General features: G+C 41.2%; 1 protein-coding gene across 1 annotated transcript in view; it reads right to left on the bottom strand.

Annotated features, from left to right (window-relative positions):
* The window catches only part of KIF26A (kinesin family member 26A), a 102,606-nt gene that overhangs the window by 33,079 nt on the left and 52,373 nt on the right, over positions 1-17,154 (bottom strand). The gene's annotated exons all lie outside the window — the stretch shown is intronic.

The raw sequence follows: 17,154 nt of genomic DNA, 5'->3' as shown, positions 1-17,154 counted from the left end.
AATATGGGTAGAAAAATTACTGGCAAAATATTCAGTTAATTCTCCCCCAACAAAGTTTCAATTATCATCTAACTTCCCCTCTTACCCCCCAACAGCTTGACAGCTGAATCCTGAAATGCTAAAATCTCACTGATGTAAGAAAAAGCTGAAATAATCTTGTCACTGGCAGGACCAGATGGACTTTGCTGGTGATAACATTATGAGAGTGGTTCTTTGTACTCTACAAGTTACTCAAGGCAGAGGATAACACTTCAAGTCAGCTGAGCTCAAGATCCTGTCTTGGTGGCTGCACTGAAAATCCTTATCTAACAGAGAGTTTCCTTCAAGACAGATTGGGTTTTCCTCCTCAATTCCATTCTTTCACATTAAAAGGGAAAGCTATTAAAAAGACATGCTTTAATGTTCTGCATGATAATGATCCTCTTTTGAAATGCAGAATTTCGAAACATAAAAGATGAAGAAAAAGGAAAAATTAAAACATACAATTAAAATTTTAACATTCTCCCTTGTGAATAAGAATAGGAACATAATCAGGTTTTCTGCTGTCCCCCATCAGCAACACCAAAAAGCATAGCAAGAAACAAAACCAGAAACTCGTCTCTATATCAAAACCCATACAGGAAAAAAAGTCACCCTGCAGAGTTACGTAGAACAAATACATGTGTTAGAGAGCACATACTGGACAACTGGGGGTTGCAGTGAGGGTGAAATCTCAGCTCTTTCAAAGCCAAGAAAAGCTTTGCCACCTGAATGTGTGACCTGACCCTGAGACTGTCAGTAGATAGCCCACCCTGACATATGTATTATAAAAGTATCCAACATGCTATCTTTTAACAGTACTTTGAATGACTGTTAAGCCAGCAAAAACGCAGTGTTACACTACCAGCATCTATGGGCAACCTGAGACCATGCTGCCAATGCCAACAGGTCTTCTGGGGACAAATCAATATTCTGGTCCATGCTTGCAATATAAAGGCTTGTCACTTTGGACAAATCAGTTTACAAATATGTGACAACAAAAAGTCTCTTTATGCAATGGCTACTTTGTATTTTCACTGTGCTTTTCAGCCCAGAGCCTCCAAGTACTTTTCAGTGAGCTCAGACAGGCACTAGCATCTGTGAAGTACTATAAGCAACATGCATATTGAGAAACTAAGGCAGTGCTTTGCTGTCATACCAAATTCAGGTTAAATCTAGACCCCTAATGAGTTGCCACAAATCTAGTCATCAGGTAGCCTCAGGCTGAGTCAGTTTAGTAAGCTGGTCAGAACAGGGAAGTCTTTCTTTGCTTGTATCTATGGGAGGTGAGAAGCAAACCTGAATGCTGAGAGCAGGAGGTCTGCACAGTTTCTTCCAGCAGCACTATTGGCTTCAAACAGGTTACAGTCCAAAGAACTGGTTGCTTCTGAGGAGTAAAACTTGGGTCCAGATTGGACAGCTAGTCAGTAAAGGGGCAGGACACTCAATACAGATCTCCAAAGTTCCCAGTCCTATGCTCTATATTCCCAGCCTTGTGTGTTAAATTCCTGGATCTTATTTTATCAACTTCTAGAGATGCAGACCTACCGCATGCTTCCTTCTCCCTCGACAAACACTGAAGTATTTACAAAAAGACAAAGACCTGTGTGATGAAAAAATGAGGCTTCAGTTCCAAACTCAGAGGGAGCCAGAAGCCACTCACCGTCTTGCAAGGGACTAGTTGGACTTTTGCCTCTCAGGAAAGAAACAGCTTTTGACTCCTGCTGCATCCTGAAACCAGCAGGAACTGCATCCCACAGTGAAACAAAACACTGCAAGTTTGGGTTCAGAGAGAACCTCAGGGATTTGGTGGCAATGAGAACTGATTTAAGTGCCTAAATCCCAAATCCCCTTGCTAATACCTCATTCGATATGAAAACATATACCTGAAACAGGACACCAGGCAAACAGTTGCACAACTTCGCTATGATTGCAGCTGCACATTAAACCATAATGCCTCCTAAACTATACGCAGCTTTACTGTGCAGAAAAGAGTCTCTACCTGTTGGTACTCTCATTGTGGAACTCAAGACAGTCATTACCCTCTGTCTCTAAGTACCAATTAACAATTGTGGTTATTATTTAATCATCTTGTTGATTAATATGAAAGACAATGTTTATTTCCTTGCATACATGCTATGAACCCTTGTTGAAATGATGAAAACTCCTCAAGAGAATGTCTTCAAAGTGCAATCAAGATATACATTAAATCCTGATGAAATAATTATTCCTTCAACAGATCTGGCTGAAGGAGCTCCTCTGGGAAACATACGTGAAAGAGAATGAGATACAAAGGACAAATTTACTCAGGAATCGCACATTCAAATGTCTAATTAAGCACTAACACTCAATGAGTAAATGCACCCAAAAAGGCCAAGCTAAGCAAAGTATACAAACAAATAAACAGAGAATTCAGCCTTTTTAAAGCAGAGCATCTCAAAAAATAGCTCAGTAACACAGCTTTGGACTATTTCAAAAAGCAGATCTAAGATAGCAAAGTCATTACTAGTTGTCTTAACTTTCCCACCAAGGCCAAACAACCTTCAAAGTTATTCACTTCCAACAGTATTCACACACTTTCTGCATCTCCACTGCTCAAAGGATGCTAGCTAAAGCAATTAACTGCTATTGTGCTGATAAATCCTTTTCCTATGTGTCTGGAGTGCCATGATTTTACTAAGAAATTTGGCAAAGGAACTGCTGATGTCCATGCAAGATAACAGGAAACTGAAAAAGCAGAGGAACTGGAGTAGGTGTTGTAGAAAATAATCAGTGCTTTGATGGGCAACAGGCCAACAGCACTAATAATGATGTATGTGGTTCACACTTAAAAAGCATCTCTTCTCAGGTAGCAGTGCACAAAGCTTAATTACAACCTCTCTGTGTTTGAATGCAAGAATTACTTTGTCTGGCATTAAAATTAGGGTGTTTCTGGAGCTGAAACACCACAAACATCTTGTACCATCAAACAGCTTGTTGGGTTTTGTTTGTTGTTTGGGGTTTTTTTCTGAAAGGGAAAAGTTAAGGATCGAATGCAAAGAATAGGGCAATTTAGGCAAAGCAAAACATCACTCTCAAACTGTAGACTCTGAATATGAATTCAAGTAGTTGTCATCCTCAGCTCCTACAAAAAGCACAGCCAGTTCTTTAACTACTACAAAAGCCAGCTGGGCAGCAGCCTTCATATGCTTTGCTTGGGCTCCTGTACTGGTCCAGGCAAAGAACACCACAGAAGGGCTCATCAGTCCTTATGCATTTCTTGCAGCACCAACAATGTACCTTGTGGCATCCCAGCCCAGTACTCACTGGGACAAAATATAGGCCAAGCTGGCTGGGACATGGGCCTAACTCAATTCAACAAAATCCAACTTCACAAAACTTATTACTTCAGTAAAACTCGGGAGAGTACGTATTTACAGGGAGACATTTCTGAGACACTCCAGTGCTGGATTTTCTGCAGTCCTTATCTAATAACCCATTACGGAATTCACACTTAAGTTTCCAGTTCTTTTTTTCTGCAGAATTCCTTTTCTCAGGGGGGAATTTGTCCCGCAAAGACAGGGGAGGAAAAGCTCTCATAAGCTGGACCCTTTTTGCCTAGCATCTGAAAGACAGAAGTCGGGCTTATATTAATCAGATAACTTTCTGCAGGAGCCTAATTGGGTGCCATGCCTATTTCCTGATTTGCTTCTTTTTCTCAAATTTAATCTTGCACAGGAGGCCCTCACATCTATCCTCAGCACCACAGTGGGCTGTCTGACCTTCTCCAGTATCAACTTCTTTCTCCTTACAGGGAAAAATGATGACCTGTAGGGAATACTATGCAAAAAATAAGTATTACAGTCTTTTCTTTTTCTGGGCATTTTCCAAGCATTTTGTCATAGCTTTGACACAGATGTATGCTTTCTACCTACCTTTGCTTTCCCCATTCAACCTCCACAAGGCATCCTTCATAAAAAACATTCTTGCAAGGGAAACTAGGCTCCATGTACTTATGCCTCTCTTCTAAAGCCTCTCTCTTCTTTTATGCCTTTTCTTCAAACACATGAGAGACACTTGCGTGTATTGGTTTTACCTCCAGCTGTGAGATCTACTGTCTGCATTTTGCTTAACTCTTTCCAACTTTAATAGAAGATGTCTTTTAAGATGCTCTGGAGAGTTCTTTTCTCATGGCTAGGTGTCGTGGTAGAAAATAAAACTAATATATGGCACATGCAGGGGCACTCAAATATCAAATGACAAGGGACAGTCTCTAACCTGCTCTTTCCCACACACAATTTACAGATTACTAGGTTTTCTGCCACGCATGGATGAGACCAGTGAGGAAAACCACGGCCAGATCAATTACATAATGCTCAGCATCTAGGGAGTAAGACTGCACAACAACAGTAGCTACAAAGCCTGCCCACTGAAAGAACCATATAATTTTTTTATTTTAAATTCTGCCTATGGAGTTAACATGACATTTCAGATACTCTGATGTACAGCAAGCTGCTTCTAGCTTACACTCGCTGCACACATTCTGCACCTTATAGCTGTGAAAGTAAGCAGCACAATTTAAATGCCTAAAGAACAGTGTTCCTTTCCAGGCATAATTTCTTCATGAAAAAGAAAAGTACATTTGACACTTTCATAACTATGCAAAATTATAAAATTTTTGCTTAACATTTTGTGGAATTTATTCAGTTTCAGAAGAAAGACTGCTGTGAAATATACACTGGGACACATACTAGAAATTGAGCAACTGAGGTAGATACAGAGGATTTGACACTGTGGGTTTACGGACAAACTGCCACAAGTCAGAAATAGAGCAGGGAGAAGTCCTGCTTCCTATTATTAAGCTCCACAGACAAAAATAATAAAAGAAAACTTCTGCACATTCATTTCACTATGATTCATTACATATTAACAGTTTCAGTGTTATTAGCCAGCCTTATCTTTCAAGATATCATTGCCATTATTCATATTGTGAGAAAGCTTAACTGCTTCACTGAAAGGGTCAAGGCCAAAGAAGTGTACGGCCCAAGCCTTAAACATCCTGAACTTTGGAGTTTACCCAAGAGGACACTTACTCAAGAGTTTTGGTTTCACCTTGACAGACAACACAGGAGCAATTTTTATCCTGAGTCTGAACCCTCTGCAAAGCTTGCAGACTTCTGGACACAGGTTTACACTGCCGATCAGTCTACTCTAAAGCAAGACTTTTCCAAACTATCCCAGGTTCCAGCCCAACAAAGCATCACTCCTCTGCCACGTAACCAATATTCCAAGCCTTTCCCACTGCAATCCAGCTCCAAAGGAAGCAGTGGGAAAGTCAGTCTGCCATTGTATCTGTAGTTCCAGTTATTGTTTCCTTAATTACTTGTCAATACAGACAACAAATAGACGGATGTCCTACAATACACCCTCCGGTACTCTGTCCAGAGCCTTCCGCAACTCACAGCATAAACTTGGTTGGCATTATTACTTTTATTATTGCTATTACTATTTGATTCATGGTTCTAAAATTAGAGAGGTAGCACAATGAAACAGTGCAATTGCTACAAAAAAATCCCAAGCAAACTTCAAAACAAACAAGGTATCTGTTTCCACTAACAGCATTCCATTTGGAAAATAAAACCTGGTTCAGAAAGAGACATTTTTAAAGAAAAAACTGGAAATGCCTAAATCTGTCATGAAGGTTTGGAAAGGACAGGCCTTATGCGTATTTCTACAAGATAAATTTTGTCAAAGGAATCACTTATAAAGCATATGTTAAGTTTTGCGGTTACAGTCTGTTCTTCCCCCTAGAACAAGCTTACTAGGTTGCTGTGATGCATATATAGCTTCATGAGGATATAAAGCCTTTTGTCACATTAGTATCATCGCACAGCTATAGCGCCAAACCTTTGTTTGCTTAGCTGTCCCAGCAATTCAGCTGAGAAGCACTGCCAGGAAGAGCAAACAATTAATGTTCCTTATTTTAGTGGTTCAACTTCCTCAATAAATTATTAGTTCGTCTGGATCACAATGCACAGCCTCAAACAATACAATTTTTATAATGTGTGATGGTAATAAAGTTTCAATAGAAAACCATTATTCTGAAACATTCCAAAATGTCAAATCACATCTAATATTGTGGGGATATTACCGAGCCAACATTACGAGAGAAAGTATCTCCAATATGAGATTACGTTCATGCCTTGCCTCTTACACAGCATAATCCTGCAATTCAGGACTGGACTCCAGCCTCTCACTTGAGTGACCTCTTAATTTTCTCTCACTATCCCTTATTAAAATCAGCAAGGCAGAAATAAAAAAATCGGCTGTGTTGACATATTAAGAACATCATATGCTCACAGCTGACCAAAGAAGACAGATCCAGAAGGGATTTTAAGGGGTTATCTACACTTTCCCATAGTAGGATGGACTCCACCTAATACATTCCAACATATATTTGTCTAACTTGTTCTTAGAAATCTCCAGTGAAAGCAAGTCCACAGCCTCCCAAGGCAATCAATTCCAGTTTTTAACTAGTCCTACCGTTAGAAAATTCACACCTTATGTCTCTCATAAACCTGACTTTCTGGAATTCATGTTGTTTATTTTCCCCTCACCTCCTCAGCAGACATGAGTTACCTGTACGAAGACCACTACAACCCCAATCTTCTCTTTTACAAATTAAAAAGTCCCGATCCTTCCAACTTTTTCTCACAGGTCACGTTTCTGACAATCCTTGTTGCTCTCCCCCACCTCTATTTAGATCTTCATAAAGTACGGAATCAAGGCTTTGTTCATCAGTGAGCAATGATCAAGACTCACCTGAATTCAGGCAGCATGCAGAAAGACCAGGCAAAGCCACTCTGGGATAAACTCAAAAAGACCTCTGGAAGATGACAAAACCAACCTGCAGGGTACCCCTGACATCAGAAGAGCTTCCTCATGCTGTACAGTCCCAAGAGCTGATCCTTCTCTCAGAAGCAACCAACCAGCGCATCTTCAAGGATTCAAGCAATTTCCATACAGGAATCCCAGAAGGAACTTTCACAGCTCTTCTCCAGATTTAAGAAACACCAAAGGGCAGATCGTCAAGAGCGCTGACTGTTACACTCCAACCATTGTTTCTGCTCTCCCATACCAGCAGTTTTCTGAGGTTGTTGCTACAAAATTATTATGAGTGACATCAGCTCCTTATTCTCTTCAGCTTGCAGATTTCAGACACTTTTCTGGCCAAAGAACATTGCTTCAGCAGTCAGGACCAGCGTTCAGGAACTGACTTTTACATATATATATACATCTCAGAATAACAGCTAGTCACTGCAGCTTGCCACATACCATTTCCAGCTCCTTTCACTAATGATGTTAAACAAAGCAAGAGCAGATGAACATATTGCTGTACTTCCATACTCGCTGTTTACAATTGTACCATATGACAAACTGCTGAAAACCTGTGTAGGTTAATCTTTATGTAAGCAAGAATGTCAACACCTAATATAGAAATATGTTGGTTCCCGGGCTGCACGCTGCATAGATAGCTGCGTATTGAAAATCCAGCTACCTGAACGCCAGAAATATTTTCCTGCTGTTTCATGAGCTAACTGAGCTAAGGCAGGCACAACCACATGAATCTAAGCATGCTCCTTAGACAAAAAAGTTGGACTTACTTGCCAGCGAGAAATAAACTCATTAAACAGTCAGGCTGAGCAAAATAGAATTCTAGCTTCGTTTGTATTCTATCACAAAAAAGTAATAAAGGCATTTTTAAAACTACAAAGTAATGAAATGGAAACAATGGTGCTAACTAGCCCTTCATTATTAAAGTAATTACTTAAATAGATCACTTTAAAATTTGCCCTCTGATATCAGCTCCCGGTACGCATAAAGAAGCCAGCATCAAAATGATTTACCAGGCAATAAATTGGTTTTGTTACAAAGGATATCACACTCTGTGTTATTCATCAAAAACAATCTGGTATGAAAACAAAAGCATTCTGCTCATTTAGGCTGCTCCAGGGAAGAAATGGGCACGTTTGGGAGTGGAAAGGATGAGAGATAAAATAAAGGACATGGCTAACAAGGGTTCATCTGAAGCACTAGAATTCAGGCAAATATCAGGCAGGAAAGAGGTGGACTGAACAAGGGGGAAATGAGGTATTTTCATGTTCCTGATCACATATAGCACATATGGTAAAGCCTCCTTTACCATAAAAGCTCTGGGGTGGGTTAGGTTTTCAGGTTAACTTCATTTGCCTCAAGACCCCAACCCCACAGACGTACCTTTCTCATCACCTCCAGCTCCTTCAGTTCCACATTTCAGTGCACATCTAGAAAATCCACAGAGGATCCATTCCTGCTTCAGCTGGGTTTTATTTCAGATGCTTAGTCAAAGGCTTGACATCTATACTGCCAGGCAAATAACTTCTCAGGGGGGCATTTACTTATTCCTACTGTTAGCAAGTTAAATGGTCACTGACAGCATTAAATGATGTAGTGGAAATCACCCAAGCACAGAAGCTGTATCCCACACAATAAGTATTTTTAAACAGAGGAGAGAGACATGGGCTTCTTAAAGCCCAGCATTCCTCTGATTTACTTAACTGACTTTGGTTCGGAAATGACACTTCTCAGAGGTATAACAGGCTGAAATTGCAGCACCATTTAAAATAGCACTTAGCAGGAAAAGGCAAGATGCATGTTCTTCCATCATAGCAGGAAGAGACTTGAGTATTTCTGACCCAAAGAAGGTAACTTCAAATTTCAGCAGAAATAAGCAATTGAAGATATGCTTGAGACACATTATCAAAGAATATTCTGAATCTTGCCCTGAACTCCAACAAACTTCACTAATAACATTTAGATTAGGTTAATTTTATGGTTATTAACTTCCCCTGAGTCATTTCCTTCCAGTAAAGGCTCCACAGGGCACTGCTTCTTAATAAGTGAGCTCCACCACTGAGGACACAAAAAGGCCAACAAAGCAGAAAGCAACCCCAAGAACATCACTCTGTGATGACCAGCAAAGCAGCACTAACTGATGCTGAATGAGGTACTGGCTAAGCTCTTTGAAATGTCCTGCCAAAAGAAACATCTTCTATCCTTCACCAGGAAGGATGAGGGACATTTTAGAAAGACAAAATTCACTGCTATTTCACAGAGAATTTAAAAGTACCTTCGGAGTAATCCTGCAGTTGATCAAGCACTGCAGCTTTAGTACTGGTGCATTATTTCAGCTTGACATTTCATTTTTGTTACAAATGAGAATGTGGGATGTCTTATTTTGCCATAAGCACAAGCAAGCAAAGCGGTCTAGCTCACTGAAAGTCCATCTGCCCTGCAAACCACATCCTGCACACTGTAAACTGAGCGTTCAAGTGACTGCAAGTCAGCCATGGGAACTAAATATTCAATTAGCTACCAGTCTCATTTTACTATTCTGCCTCCTAAGTCAGTCTGTCTGTCTTAACAAAGTACTAAAATAGTTAAGTACATTATTGGGACAGTGTGAAAGTCACTAATAAAGTTGCAAAACAGGTGCAAACTGTCAAATTACATCCCACAGGAAAGTCACCATTATCACTTTACCTATGGAATGCTCCGTTCCCACTGCAGCAAAACCACCAGCGCAGCTGCCACTGCCATCGAGCTGAGGAGCCCCAAATAACGGAGTCAGAGTAAGCACTGGTGTTCATGAGTCCAGGAGCCAAAAAAGCAGGCAGACTGGGAGGGCTGGGGTAGGGGGGGAGGTGGGAGAAGTGCTCCTCTTCACAGGCTAGGAAGGGCAGAAAGAAGGGAAGAAACCAAAAGGAAAAAGAAACTCTGGTAGCTAGAAAACAGTGAGATTCCATATATTTATTGAAAACAGAAAATAAAGAATGGGTCTCATGAAAAGTCCTTAAGGGAGAAAATATTAAGTTCAGGAAAGCAGAAGATCAGAGAGAGAACAAAGTAAGAAGAAAGATCTGCACAAGTCCAGTCAAGATTATTCATAAATACTTCAGACTTTTGCCTAGTTTAAAATCCCTTCCACTGACCACCATTTATCCTCACAAATAAATTCAGACTTGGGTGGCTCTGAAGGCACAGAGTCTTCCCTCCAACATACCTGTAAGCACATCTGTTTTAAATTATTCTGCTTTGCTTTTCCTCCTGGGCATCGTGAATGTCTTGAAATACAGAGCTAATCCAAGACCCAACTACTGCAACAGCAGTCTGCACCAAACCACCTAAAGCAGCTCAAAAAGTCACCATGTTTCCTTGCAGGGGCTGCCTCTGGTGCTCCAGAACCTCCTCTATTATTGTCCATCAAGGCACTCAGAGCTTACAAAAAAAAAAAAAAAAAAAAAATCAGCCCTCCCCAGAGGTGGCTTCACATCATAAAGGCATCTGGTCAGCAGGAAACACTGCAAGTGTTCTTTTGTGCTCCAATTCTGCTTTTGCTATAAAGCTGGAGTAAAGACCTAAAACATCCTCCCTAAAAACTTCACCTCACCGTAAGGTCCTCACATCACTAGATCTGTTTTTTCCCCTCTTTCACCATCTCCTCCTCTCCATGCTTCCCGCCAATCTGTTTGGCATCAGGCTCTCTCCTTGTTTTGCTACCTGCAGCATAGCCCAACCTGCTACCACGCAACCCCCTGTGACCTGTACTATCCAGGTAAGACTTCTCCTTTCAATCATCTCCCCGACACTGATGTCTTGCATAATCTCTCCTTGGTTCATACCATGATCCCTAACCCTCTCTATACAGGGGAGTTTCATCTTCCAAGGCAATGACTCCTAGATGCCCAGTGCTGCTTCATTTGGTCACCACCACCCTCTCTCCGCCAATTCCCTTTGAGGAGCTCTCAAATCCTCACCAAGGGCTCTCCACCTTGGCTGACCATCCAGTGTCTCCCTTGTCTAATTAACAGCCATATCCTGATAACAGATGTATTGTCCTTTTTTCATTCTTTCAGCAGTGCTTGATGTCCAAAACTCTACCTTCCCTCTCCTCTCAGCCTCTCCAATTTATTTACCTTCTCCCTTTGCTGAGCTACAGCTCTCTGTGTCATCTCTGTTTGCCCCATCAGTCTCACAGTCATCACAGATGAGCTCTTCATAGCAGGGAGCCTGGCTTACCATATGCTGATAAAGCACTGTGTAAATGTATGATGCAGTATTAGCAATGATACTAGTAATGATGTTCTGCTCTTAAACATGCTGTCCTGAGAGTCCTTTCTGTTTCCAAGAACAAAGCCTACTAAATTCAGGCTTATCTTCTAATTTATCTTCCTTACAGGCTAACACGAAATGGGATATACCTAAATCATACACTGTTGTGTTTGTCCTCAATTATAGGCGGTATTATGCTGCCACAGCAACTAGGAAAGCTTAAGCTGCCCTCAGCTGATACAAGATACTGCACAATGCTGCGCACCCTGCCCCATCTCCTGTCCCTGCACAGCACCGTGCTATGCGCAGGTCACATTGGCTCTCCGGGGACAGCTAAGCAACCACATTCCAGCAGCAGTGGCATGGCACCAGCAAGACAAGGCAAGCCCTTTGGTGTCACCCACTCCGTCTCCATTTGCACATCTGCATGAGGGCTTTCTCACTCTCCCTGGCTTCATGCAGAGAAGAAAAGGGGGCTGGGAAGGCATCCCCCTCTCCAGCACCATGCAGTGGTGAGAGCACTGCAGGCATGAGGCTGCTCCAGCCCACTAGATTCAGAGGAGGAATTCATTATAGGGAAAAGGCTAATTATACATTTGGCTCCCCCTGAAACAGCTGGATGCTCCTCTTCATCTGCATATATGTAGCTCTCCTCCCAGCTGCTCAGCCACCCTTCCTGACCAGTCTCCAACAGTGACCAAATAGTAGCAAGAGAAAGTGGGGCATTGTGGGGCACTTAGTGAAGAAGGGTTAATGCACCGAGCGGCTGCTGAGTTGCGTTAATGCCAGTGAGCCACCACGTCCTTGAAGAGCCCCACAGCTTCTGTGATACTGCTATGACACTGCAAAGTGGGGACAAACCATGCATGAGTTTTGTATATGTCTGCCAGCAAGGCAGTCGTGGTTGGGAAGAGCTGGTACCCCACTTTCCTACGTAATTAATTCAAATGTACTTCTCCTGCATCACCTCAACACAGAATTTCTTGGGCACGGGTTATGCTTAATAAGGAAGCTCTAAGAAGTGACTCCACTTCTTCGCCTTTGACCTATCATTCACCAAGAATTTACTATGGTTACTTGTAACTATAGCAAGCACTTCTGTTTCAAGCTCACAAACTAGCTTAACTACCACAGGTCAGCACAAAAAGGTCTAACTCAGGATCCAGTGAGTCACACATTTTCTTCACCTTTTGATGAACTACTACTTATTCATAACCCATTTATCCACTTTATGTGTCAAAGAGATTTAAATTGTGCCAGCTCTGCACAAAGCCAGGATACCAGTGCAACCCAGCAGGGTACAGGGCAAAAGTTTACAGCTATTAAATACAGAGAACTGGTGAACTACATTATGAGCTTAGCAGAAATATAATTCTTGCTTTTAACAGGATACAGAATGACAGACAGGTTGAAGTGATTTGGCTAGGAACATCTTAAACATGGCAACTTTAAGAAAATGTATGTTTCAGGAGGTTTGGGCTTTTTTCCCCTGCATTAAATTCTGAAAGTACTGATAGTCATGGAATAATCAGGTTTAACAGGTTAGCAGTAATATATGCCTCAAGTGTTCCTAATACATCATAATCTTCTTTCACAGAATTTGCATCACTGTCAAACCAAACTACTGATTTTCAGTTGATGCTTTTAACATGTTTCTATGGTTACTTTCCAAGGTCGCATCACAGAAGCCTGAACAGCAGTTCAAAAAGACAAAAGGCATTTTGCATCCTTCCCCATATTAAATAATTTATGAAAGTTAAGGCATCCTCATGGAAAAAAAAATTAATCATAAAAGAATAGGTTCTCAGGTTATTTTCTCAGCAATAGTTTGAAGCACAGTAAAATCAGTATCTCTACAAAAGCCTTCAAGAACTAGACTATTTGACTAATGTTCCATATGGTACAAAATGCTAAGGAACACATCCTAAGTTTAGATCTATATGCACAAGCCAACATGAACTGCATGAATGGACCTTAAAGCAGAATATGCAGACATCTAATTTGCTGCTGTCAGCTTCATCTTTTAAATCAGGCACTAGGCATTGTCTCGGAAAGTATTCTAAATCTAAAAAATGCAAAAATAAAACTGAAAAAAAATGAAGTAAAAAATTATAATGACAGCCTTTATTATTGCCATCATTTTTCATTCAAAGCCACACAGATTTCATCTGTCCCAAAAATGTTACAAATTTTGACTAGCATAATGAAAGCTTGTACACAAAATATCTGAATTCTCTGCCTACCGCTACACTAGATCAGAGTTTATTAGAACTAATTGAAGTGTCTGAGGCTTGGAACAAAAACACATTAGTCATTTAGTGGTTGTGCTAATATTACTATGCCTTTCCTGCAGTTTCATTAGATACAGACTGCTTCAATACCCTAATCATATGCTCAGTCACAGCACAATCAGTACACAGAGTACTGACAAGCTGTCCCACCATGCCTAAAGCTGATAAGGTGTCTGCTCTATGAGTAACCTCAATTATTGACTATATTTTATGGTCAATCTAATGACCAAACGCTTATCAGTGAACCATCAGGTGCCTGTAATAGGATAGTGACCCTTAGTTTATATGTACCATTACTGCTCATTAGTGAATAATTAGATTCTTTAATCCAAAACTCGCAGGCATTAAAATATGATGGAATATCCTGAATCTATGCTTATTTTAACTCTTAAGATGTTCAATTACATTACTCGGAGACTGTATGTTATCTCTTGTTAAGAAAAGCTGCTTGTAAAAAGCATATCACGTGTAATGTTTTATATCATGTCTAAATTGACACAGCTTTCCCAAACATGCAGGGATATGATGAGAGTGGAAAGATAACGGGTGTGATTCACCACCGTGATTCTACAGATGCATTAACTTAAATGGTTTTAATCTGGCAAAGCCCAGCAACACTGCAAATAATTTAGAAACCTGAAAACTAGTGAGTGCATAGGGAGTGCTGTGCTTGGAAGACTAAATCATATAAACAAAAGCAGGGGGGTGCAAGGTAAAGTAGCCACAACTATACAGCTCTTTCCCTGCTTCAAAAGCAGCAGTCCCACAGCAGCAAGTGCTGTGACCAAACCCGTTTGAAAAGACGTGAAAACCCAAAGTAAAAGAAAACTAAAATTTAATAAGATGGACTTACTACAGTTTGTCTTCTGCTCAACATTGCTCTGGGTTGCTTGCTTTCATACATATTTTCTTCTGAACAGCTTTTACTCCTCCTAGCTGCCCTGTCACTGCTCAAACCTTCCTTTCAGCTTGTCCCTGTGCACCAAGGCAGACACCAGTGCTCTCACGGAAACACCGTACCCCCACCCAGCAGCACAGGCGGTGCTGCCACCACTGTCACCAACAGGCAGAAACGGCACATTAACGGTGATGGCTTTGATTTCTCAGGGGCCTCGATTGTCCTCCCAGGGGACTGGTATTTTCTTTTCTGGCAGACAGCCCATTAACCTCTTCCCAAGTGCATGCCCATTCTCCTCCACCTCCTCGCTGCCCTTCTCCTGCCTGTTCTTGGAAACACGATTTCCTCTCTTCTCCAGGTGTCTGGGTGACAAAAAACCCAACAGCTTATTACAGCTTTATACCACAATATGCCAATATTTACTTAGTTGCAAGCATAGCCCACAGAAGGGTCCTACAACTATCTCACATATTTTCACTTAGTAATATAAAGTTTGTTCAGGTTCTTTATACAAAAAAAACCCACAACTGGAAATAGGTGTAAAGTGGGAGTGCCGAGCAAGGCACGGCTCATGCCACACTAAGGGACAAAGCCCAGCTGCATTCTTCTTAAATCTGAAGAACGCAAGATTAAACTTCTCCCCCTGCATTGTAAGGGTAAACCATGAGCCTCTTCACAGCCGTCCATGCCCATGACCTGTACTTTTTGCTCTGGCTTTCTTACTCTGTCAGTGACCTACTGAGAAGCTGCATTTTCTACTAAATCCTCTGGTCCTTCAGTAACATGACCATTGAGTAATGTCTGGCAATTTGCTTGTGTGACACAGTCAGATGTTAATCAAAGCTTTCCTCCTTCTATGACAGATCAGAGTGAGGAAAAAAGCTTAAAACTGATTTAATTTCTTAATACGCTTCTGTCTGCTGTCTCTAACATTTGCCTTTGATTTTTAATATCTAGCACTTTCATGCTAGACACTCTGCATTTCTAGGTAATGAATAAAATACTTTTTTTAAAAAAAGCAGAACATAATTAAGCTTAAAGAAATTAAATATGACATTCAATTGAGAAACAGCTTTGGATGGGTATGTAGATTTGGGCTCCACATGTGCTTAACAAAATCAATGCATTCACTGCAAAGACTATCTTTAAGATACTCATTTTAACCATGGGTACTTCTTATCACCAGGTAAATGTCTTGCTGCAGCTCTTGGTTATTATCTTCCAGGTGAGGACATGAACTCTCTATACAGTCTTTTGTGTTTGTGACCTTACAAATACAAAACTATGACTCCCACCAACGAACAAACTGGAGTAAAAAAACCAAACAAACAAAAAAACTGCACAGACCTCTTCCCTTCCCAGGCACAAGACTGCCCACAAGCAAGAGTCAAAGGTTATTTCACCAAATAGAGACTCCAGTTTTAATGTGAAAAAGACATTTGTTTGCTGCCAGGAAACCATGCCACAGCCCAAAAGCTAGTTGTGCTAGGACCTGTACGAACAGTCAATACTATTTCATGAAGAACAAGACTGGAATCCTTTATTCATGTGAAAAATAGCTAGTGTTGCTGCTAAGGAAATCACAGATGAAGCTTCCACAAACACCCTATGAAGGCTTTGTCTTCCAGACTAACTAACACTGCACATCAACACACTCAGTCTTAACATAGAAATAATAATAGCTAAGCAAAAATATGCATCTATGACAAAACAGCCCTTTTCTCAAGCTAAAGTCCCAGCCACAGCTCCTTTTACAAAAAGGGTCTTGTAAAAACATGGAGGTACTCAGTACATTTGGTCAAACAGAAGGCAATGATTTGAAAAAAAAATATCTGTGTGATTATCAATATATTAATTGCATTTATTCCAGTAAAGAACAAGGAACAAAATGTGCCAGGCTCTGCATAACGTGAGTAACACACCAGGCCTGCTATGAAGTTCAGAATTTCAGTGGCTCAGAAGAGAAACATGGTAGGGAAAGAACCAGCAAACACAATGAATAGGGACTATAGCGTAACACTAGTGCCACCCCTCCTCTTTCATCTCTAGGTGCTTGCTGAGAGAGGATTAGCTGAACAGACAGACAAAGGGCAGAGAAGTGGATGCTGCTGCAAAGGATTCAGGGCAGGGATGACCTCCTTCCTCAGCATCCTTGAGGTTGGATGGTGCAAAGGGAAAGAGGAGACAGGACCGGAAAGGCTGGAGCAAAGCAGCCTGATATCCCGTCAGTACTGAACAAGATCAGCCAAAACCGTTGCTATCCCAATGCTTCTTGTCCCTGGGTAAGCTGCTTCCACCCCAGTTTCTGCCAGTATCTGTTTGTGTCTCATCCTTAAAGAAACCCCCTCTTCCTCTCCCCTCTGCTGAGGGCTGCACGGATCAAGGGTGGGAGGAAGGATCAGCATGGAAACTTTGATCTGTAAGGTCCCAATGTCAGGAAGAGTTGGAAAAGAAGGAGGAGCAGTGGGAGAGGGAGCCTCTCCTGAGGTAAATGCCAACGGTGGTGGAGCAGTCTGGCCAGGACTATAAAATGGTACCCACCCCAGCACCTACTCAATACATTTATGACTGCCAGGGATCAATAATGGATGTGCCTCCCCCAGCCGTTGTGAGATTTTCTGTGTTTCAATTTTTGTTTTTAATCACAGTTATAACTGAACTTGTTTCTTGAATGCCTGCTTTTAGGGAACTCAAGATTCTTAGACAGGCTCTGGAATGCCGAAATACATTTATGAGGAGTGTGATGAAAGATTATGAAAATGCTACAAAACTAATTCAGGAAAATTTTATTTCTCACTTAACTCTCTCTACAACAAC

This window comes from Falco naumanni, chromosome 7 (assembly GCF_017639655.2).
Source record: "Falco naumanni isolate bFalNau1 chromosome 7, bFalNau1.pat, whole genome shotgun sequence".
NCBI classification, from domain to species: Eukaryota; Metazoa; Chordata; class Aves; order Falconiformes; family Falconidae; genus Falco; species Falco naumanni.
This window is presented reverse-complemented; position numbering and strand designations above follow the sequence as displayed.